The sequence below is a fragment of the Molothrus ater genome, chromosome 5 (assembly GCF_012460135.2).
Source record: "Molothrus ater isolate BHLD 08-10-18 breed brown headed cowbird chromosome 5, BPBGC_Mater_1.1, whole genome shotgun sequence".
Taxonomy (NCBI): Eukaryota; Metazoa; Chordata; class Aves; order Passeriformes; family Icteridae; genus Molothrus; species Molothrus ater.
In genome coordinates, this window is record NC_050482.2 from 72,529,909 (window position 1) to 72,537,547 (window position 7,639).

Genomic DNA, 7,639 nt, shown 5'->3' on the forward strand with positions numbered 1-7,639 from the left:
AGGCATCTTTTTATCTAGTTCTGTGAAATGCAGTTAGAAAAGCAGAGGCTGTGTCCTCTTTAGACAGAGAAGCCAGAGAAATTGCACTGTGCATTTATAAACTGCACAGTTTGTCACTAAGCCCATGTACTCTGCTACCAGCACTGAATATGCTGCCTTAAACACCAAAATCCAGCCCCTGTCTCCAAATCTGTCAGCACCTGAATCCAAATCCCATCATTTCTCCCGTTCTTATCAGTGTTCTTTACTGTCTGAGTGCTGCAAGCAAAGCATCTTCCTTATGCACCACTGGCATTAAAGGTCCTTGAAGAAAAGTTGGGTTCTCCATCAAAAATGTGATTTATCAAATTTGCATGGGGGATATAAATAAAGTTTAGAAAAATTCTCTTCCTGAAGCAAAAGAGCATCCAGGTCAGTCATTGCTACTGTTGCTCTGCAGGGCTAATGACAGAAAATGCAGGAATTTTTTGTCACTTGGAACATGACTCAGAATAAGAGACAGATGATCTACAGATTAGGAGTTGCTAATTTAATTAAGGAGCCACTTAATGAGGTAAAATGGTACTTTAGATCTAAGTATCTAAGCCTGCAGAAATTTTAGGAACACTGTAAGCTTTTGTATTTCAGAAGCAGCTTGGGTTAAGATTATTTTTCCTTCAGAGGTGACATCTCAGCTTTGCAGATGGAGAGAGGACTTGGAGTTCTAGAGAGATTAGTCACTGCCAGTAACATCACCACTATACAATAAAGAAAGAATATTTTGGGGTATAATGGTACTGCTACACAGGGAGAGCAGTTCCACAGCTGAGCTAAAAGTTTGTTATTTTTAATGAAAAATGTTGACAACGGTAGGCAATGAAATTTTTTTTTCTTAAATTTTTTTTTGTCCAAAATTCCAAACCATAAAGGTTTGGATGTGTACAAGCTGAAATACTGAAGCTGAAAATAGCACACACAATGTTTTAGCCAAATATTTCACCAGGCAGGATAGTTAGCGGCTATTATTAAAGAGTTTTAAAGTTTAACTGTACTTTGGAAATAAAATTTTTCTTTTTAAAGAAAAAACAAACCAAACACTTGCTAAAAAAAATATTTTTGTTGAGAAAACCAAAACAGTAACAGATTTCAGTCTTGGTGGATGATACAGAATGGAAAACAGACATTTTCCCTAGGAATGTCCATTTCATCAAATTTTCCACTTTGACCAAGCTGTTGTTTTTCTACACACAAGGTGGGGGAGGAGTTTCATGACCATTTTTCTCTTACCTCTGCTGTAATTTCTTACTTTCCATATTCTGCCCACCTTTGCTTGGCTTGCAGAGCTGCTGGCTGCCCCCGCCCTGTCAGGTTAAGGCACTTGCTGGGAATCACAGGACAGTGTGTGCTGGAAAGGACCTCAAAGATCATCCTGTTCCAAACCTCTGCCAGGGCAGGGACGCTCCCAGGCTGCTCAGAGCCCATCCAGCCTGGCACTGGACATTTCCAGGGACCCAGGGGCAGCCACAGCTGCTCGGGGCACCCTGTGCCAGGGCCTGCCACGGTCACAGGGAGGAATTTCATCCCACCATCCCAACCCACTCCCTGTCAGAGTGAAGCCATTCCCGCTGTCCTTCACTCCAGGCCCTTGTGAATAGCCCCTCTCCCCTTGTGGGCTCTCTCTGGGCACTGCAAGGCCACCAAGGTGACCCAAAGCTCCTCCTGCCCGGGTGAGCAATCCCAGCTGTGCCAGCCTTTCCTCCCAGCAGAGCTGCTCCAGCCCTGGCATCGTCCTGGCGCCTGCTCCGGGCTCTGCAGCAGCTCCAGCTGCTCCCGCGCTGGCCCAGCCCTGCAGGCGAGAGCTCGCCTGAGGGCAGCGGAGGGGCAGAACCCGGCCTCGGCCACTAAAAGGCTTCCCTGGGGCTCGTTTGTCACTTGCTGGCTTTAAGGCAGCTCTCTTGCACCACAGCTTGGCACAAGTGTTTCCTTCACGCATTCATTAGGGAGCAGATGCCTTCAGCTCCTCTGCGGTGTAAAATCTTCAGTCAGCTCCCAGCCCCACTTGGTCACGTACAAAGCCACCCACTGCAAGGGGCAGGTTCTAGGTTGCCCCTTGTCCCCCCAGTGTGCTTTTCCAGGTTCTTGTGTGGCAGGAAAGCTGAAGAAGAACAGGGCAAGCCCCAGCTCTGGCCTCTGCCCCTCTCTCCTGCTCAGATCCAAGCAGCAGCACTGTGGGACCTTCTCCTCTTGAACCACAACCCTTCAAGATGAAGAGCTGCAAGAACACAACTCTAATTGCTAAAGATTAAGGAAAAAGAACGACCAAAGCTTTAAAATTTATATTATTCCAAGTATGAAGAGACAAAATGAGCCCGCTTTAGTTGGTGGATAAATGTTATTATTGTAACTAAACCAGTGTTATTACTTATCATTTGCAGAGTGGGTGTTAAACAGACCAAGATTGCAAACTTACCTTGTGGAAAATTCAGGGCTGTGGAGAGGAGCTGAAAAGGTTTCCAAATCAGAGCAAAATCTTGTGACTTCAAAATTCAGTAATGGATTAAAATTTGCTTTCAATTTAATTTAGAACAGTGAACATATTTCCAATAATTCATTTGGATAGTGTTTATCCATCTCATTTGAGCATCTCTTATAATGTGTTAGCTGGTGTATTTAATATGAAACATGTTAAAGATAATTTAATATAGAAAGAAATGAAATGAAAACATGATAAAGTCAAAACAATTTTATCTTATATCAAAAAAATGTTTTGATATTATTAAAATAAATCAAGAAAGTAAAAATGAAATGTTTTGACTTTTCCTTGTTAAAAATATTTGTCAAAATTGACACGTTCTTGCAAAACATTTGGACTTTGACAAACAGAATTCTTTTTACAGAAGAATTGTTTTGCTGAGCTCTAATTAAAAACTGGCTAACTCACAGATCTCAAAAAATAGGTGTCAGTGGTGAATTCTTACTGGGAGTCAAGAATATGATGCAAGGGAATAGTTCATCGGCCAGTGCCCCTGAATATTCTGACCTGAGATCCTGAAATAAATACAAAAACGCTTGTGAAAGGTTTCTGGGTGCTGAGGAGTGCAGCAGAGGGACCAGGGCCATCACAGGGTGCTGGGATCTCTTTGGGAGACCTGTGACTCAAATATCAGCTGTTCCAAGCCAGGAGAATCCAGAGCCTGCCCCACAAACATCCCTGCCGTGTCAGGACAGGACCAAGGGGTTTTAGTGGATAAATAACTGAGCAGGCAAGGAAAGCAGAAACAAGCAAGCTACTGAGAGAGCCCAGTGCAGGGAGGTGGAGTCCTGCTCTGACACCAACAACTCCAACTGGGAGAGTGGAAAAATCACTGAGGAAAGCATAAGTCACTCAGAGCCCTCTGTTACTTTGCCCATCAAAGACTGAAAAGTGATGAGGGAAAATGAGGATAAAAGGTTACTGGGGGCTCTTTAGGGACAGAGTTTGAAAAAGGAGTCTAAGGCAGACAAGTGCAGAGGAAAAATGAAGCAACTTCTTTTACTGGTGACAGTAGAAACATGGTAATTATCAACATGATAAACTCATCCTTTCAGAATGTCTTCAAATCAAAACTCTACTGAAGGCACAAGTTACTTTGATTCAGCCCAGGAGAAGAAGGGGAAAATTATCTAACCTGAGTCACAGAAAAGAACAGAATAAGTGTTTTTTAAATATCCACTACATTTATAATCTCTGGGAGTCTACACACCAATTATTTGAACATGGTGAGTAATCTGAAGATAGCCAAGATTTTTTAACTGAATCAAATTATGCCAAAAATCAGGAATTTATTATCAACGCTGTCAACGGTTGTTGAAAGTGGATGATTGGATTAAAAACATTGTCCTGGACATGGTTTCACAAAATTCTTTCTAATTAAAAAATTTCGTACTAAATCTAATGAGAGTGAGCTTTTAACCTCTGTTTTAGGAATAGAAAAAGAGAGCAGATCTAGAATGACTGCCCTGGTGGCAGGGAGACACAGATGCAAGAGGGATACCTGCTTTCCTTCCTGCTTCAGAGCTTCCCTGGTGCCTCCTCCGCTGCCCAAGGCCTCAGGATATTTTCAGCAAACAGAACATTTCTGTAGAAACATTTCACTCTCAGCAAGCACCATTTCATCACGAGAGAAATTAAAACTTGATCAGTATAATATCAGTGTTTAATTCCTGCTCGTGCTACAAAACTAACTGTGCAGAACTGGGTTTGCAATTCATATTTCTATTATGTTCTTCTCTACATGCAAAATGGGAATCTGAGCTTCTTCTACCTTTATATCCATGGCTGGAAGAGTTTCTCTCTCCCTGTGTGTGTATACTTACACACAAAGTAAGAAGCACATCAGCTCATTTGTAACATGGATGATGCTTGTCCTCCTTCTGCTCTATTTAAAAAATACAGCCAACAGCTAGGAAGTGCAAGTCAGAGATTTTATCTGCCATCCATTACTTGAATATTATATATTTCAATAAAATATGGAATTATTTGAAGAAATGAATTTATTGCACGCCATGTGTTTCTTTGCAGAACAATGTGGCAGTGGGATAACATTTTGCAATTTCAGATCGTTTCCCGTGGCAAGGAAATTACATTTGCCAGCCAGCTGGTTTCTGTAACTGCATTTAATGTACACATGGTGGGTCCTGGTTAGAGTGGGAGACAAACCCTGCTCACTCTGGCTAACAGCAAGCACCCTGGGAAAGGTTCAGCTGAGAGTGAGGCACAAACCAGCTCCTGGAACCAGAGCTGGCATCTGCTTGTCACCTCTTCAATATCTCCTCCCCTCATCTTGGCTGCTCCCTTTCATGCCATGTCCCTGCTTTTAAACCCTCCACTGTCTCCCAGGTCAGTGCACCTTTCCATTAATCCCTTTTTTCCACTACCCGTCCCATAAATCTTCCCTTGCCTTTCTCCTCTTCCCATCAGGGAGGCACATTCTCCTTTCTGATCCCTGCAAATGAAGATCCCCTATTTCAATATATGAATACCTCTTGATACTATTGTTAATACTGTTATCTGTGATAAATTAGGAAATGACTTGGCACCCAGTGCTCTAGTTTAGTTGACAAGGTGGTGGTTGGTCAAGGTTTGGTCTTTTCCAGCCTCAGTGATTCTGTGGTTCCATAATTTTACTCTTCCCCCTATACCTGAGCTCTACCTCAGACAATTCCTGTTTTAACCACAAATATTAGCACTCACAAGGGTCAAGATCACAGTAAAACATTTTGTTGGTCTAGTTTCTTCTTTCCCTGCATAAGATACAGAAAATAGCTTTTCTTAGTGCAGAATTACTAGACACAATTTCATCAGTTTTCTTTGGTTAACCTGTTTCTGAAATCTTACTTCTAATCAGCAACCTGCAGTGAGAGACTGCACCTTTTGGCTCAGACACAGAGTCACAGAACCATGAAGGTGGGAAAAGACCCCGAAGACCATGGAGCTCCCTTTTGGCTGAGCTCCTCTTCTCAATAAACCACAAGTGCCTCGTGGAGTTACTGCTAGAGCCCTTCCAGGGATGGTGACTCCAGCACTTCCCTTGGCAGCCCATGCCATTGCTGGACAACCTCTGGTGCAGAAACTCCTCCTGTGTCCAAGTGAACCTGCCCTGGCTCACTGGGGCCATTGCTGGACAATCTCTGGTGCAGAAGCTCTTCCTGTGTCCAAGTGAACCTGCCCTGGCTCACTGGGGCCATTGCTGGACAACCTCTGGTGCAGAAACTCTTCCTGTGTCCAAGTGAACCTGCCCTGGCTCACTGAGCCCACTGGTTCCTGTCCTGTGGCTGCCTGGGAGGAGCTGAGAGTCCCCAGGACACACACCAAGGAAAAGCTTTGGTTTCCTCTACAGCTCTACCAGTCTGGCACCCGCACAGCAGCTGAACTTGCAGAGGTGGGTGAATTAAGTCAGCTCTGTTTCATGCAAAGAAGCATCAGGAGCTGGAGATAGTTTGGTGCAGATAAAACACTGCCACTTGCTGATTACCAGAATTGCTAAATCTGGACAGGTGTGCTGGGACAGCCAGGAGCCCACTGCTCCTCCTGTAGCCTCTCAACACAACCTGTTGCACAGTCCAGAAGAGTTAAGACCAGCCAGTAGACCCCTAGACATCATTTTTCCAAACTTATTTTCAAGTTTTACCTTCAAAGCTTCACTGAATTCTGTGCTAGGAGCCAGGGGAGCCCAGCGGATCCATGTGCAGAGGTTGGATCAACACTGCAGCTCAGAGCAACTTCAGAGCTCTCACAGTGTCACCAGAGCCCAGAGAGAAGTGCAGCAGCAGCTGCTCACAAGCTCAAGCTTCAGCACAACTTTAAGAGAGTAGCTTAAGCATTTAAAAGGTCAAATAGAAGTTTGTGTGTCTGCCTCTCTCCACAGTCTTTTCTTGTTACTTCACTGATAAAATCTGGGGAGGACATGCTGCTGTTGTTATAGTGCAACAGTATTGGCAAAGCCCCACTTTAGAAAAGTGTAGGTTGTAGCATGCATGACTAATGATTAATGATGCTCATTAAAAAATGAAGTTCTGATGAAATTCATTAATGCTTGGCTTGAGTCTTGCTAACAGTTATGCAACATTAAGAGCAAGGCAATTACAGATCTTGGCTGCAACTCATTGAGAGATAAAAGAATACCCTTTTTCCTGTTTAACTCAATGTATGACATGCTGCACTACAGAAAAGAGCTGTCTTGAAAAAGCTTCTCCAACAATGAGACACAGCCTGCAGCTCCATTGCCACCTGCGGGTAAGTGCTGGAGTCTGTCATCCTGCTTTATTTCCCACAGCACTGGGGGATAAAGGATCCACAGAAAAGAAGGAGGAGAAGTAAAAGCCACGCTTCTAACTGGCCCTGGGGATGAGGAGTAAAAGCCATGGTTTTAACTGGCCCTGGGGATGTGCTGAGGCTGAGGATGAGCAGCAGGCCTCGGCCAGAGCTGCCTTACAAGATGCACCCTGGGCAATACGTGGCTGACACCATCAGTATTATTTAGCTAAAAATCCATGACTGAGAGGCTGGAGCTCTCTGCTTAACACCAAACCGACTGCTTTAGAGACTTGCACGTAACCCTGTGCAGTTATCTGCAAGAAACACAGCATTTCAAGGATCTTTCCCAACTGACATGAGCACAGACTTGGCTGTAGGGTATTTTATGGGGTATTTCATGGGGAACCCTCCCAGCCAAGGCGGGGCCCTGGCCGAGCCCTGGTCCCTGTGTTGTGAAGTGTGCCATCAGCTCCAGGAGTTTCTGTGATAAAATACAATCCAGCCACTTGGACGTGCTGGTTTGTGCCTATAAACGCTGGGCCCACTTTGGGGTGAGTTTGGAGACCTCTCCTGTGGGTGGAAGCCCTGGATGCAGAGCTTACTTCCAGCATCATGGATCAGCCTATAAAATGGTCCCCCAGAGGTAAAACAGCACTTATGAGGCATAAATTGAACTCCAGTGCAGCCCTAATTTTGCATGCTTTCCTCCTCTTCCTTGGTGGCAGTGATCCCTCCTGACAGCCACAATCCATCCAATTCCTGTCTCCCACTAAATTTCAGCAGACAATGACCAAGCCTGTTGAATGTGCAAAACTGTTAACAGTTCACTTGGTGCAAGGCAAATGCTGGCTCAAGATATTTATT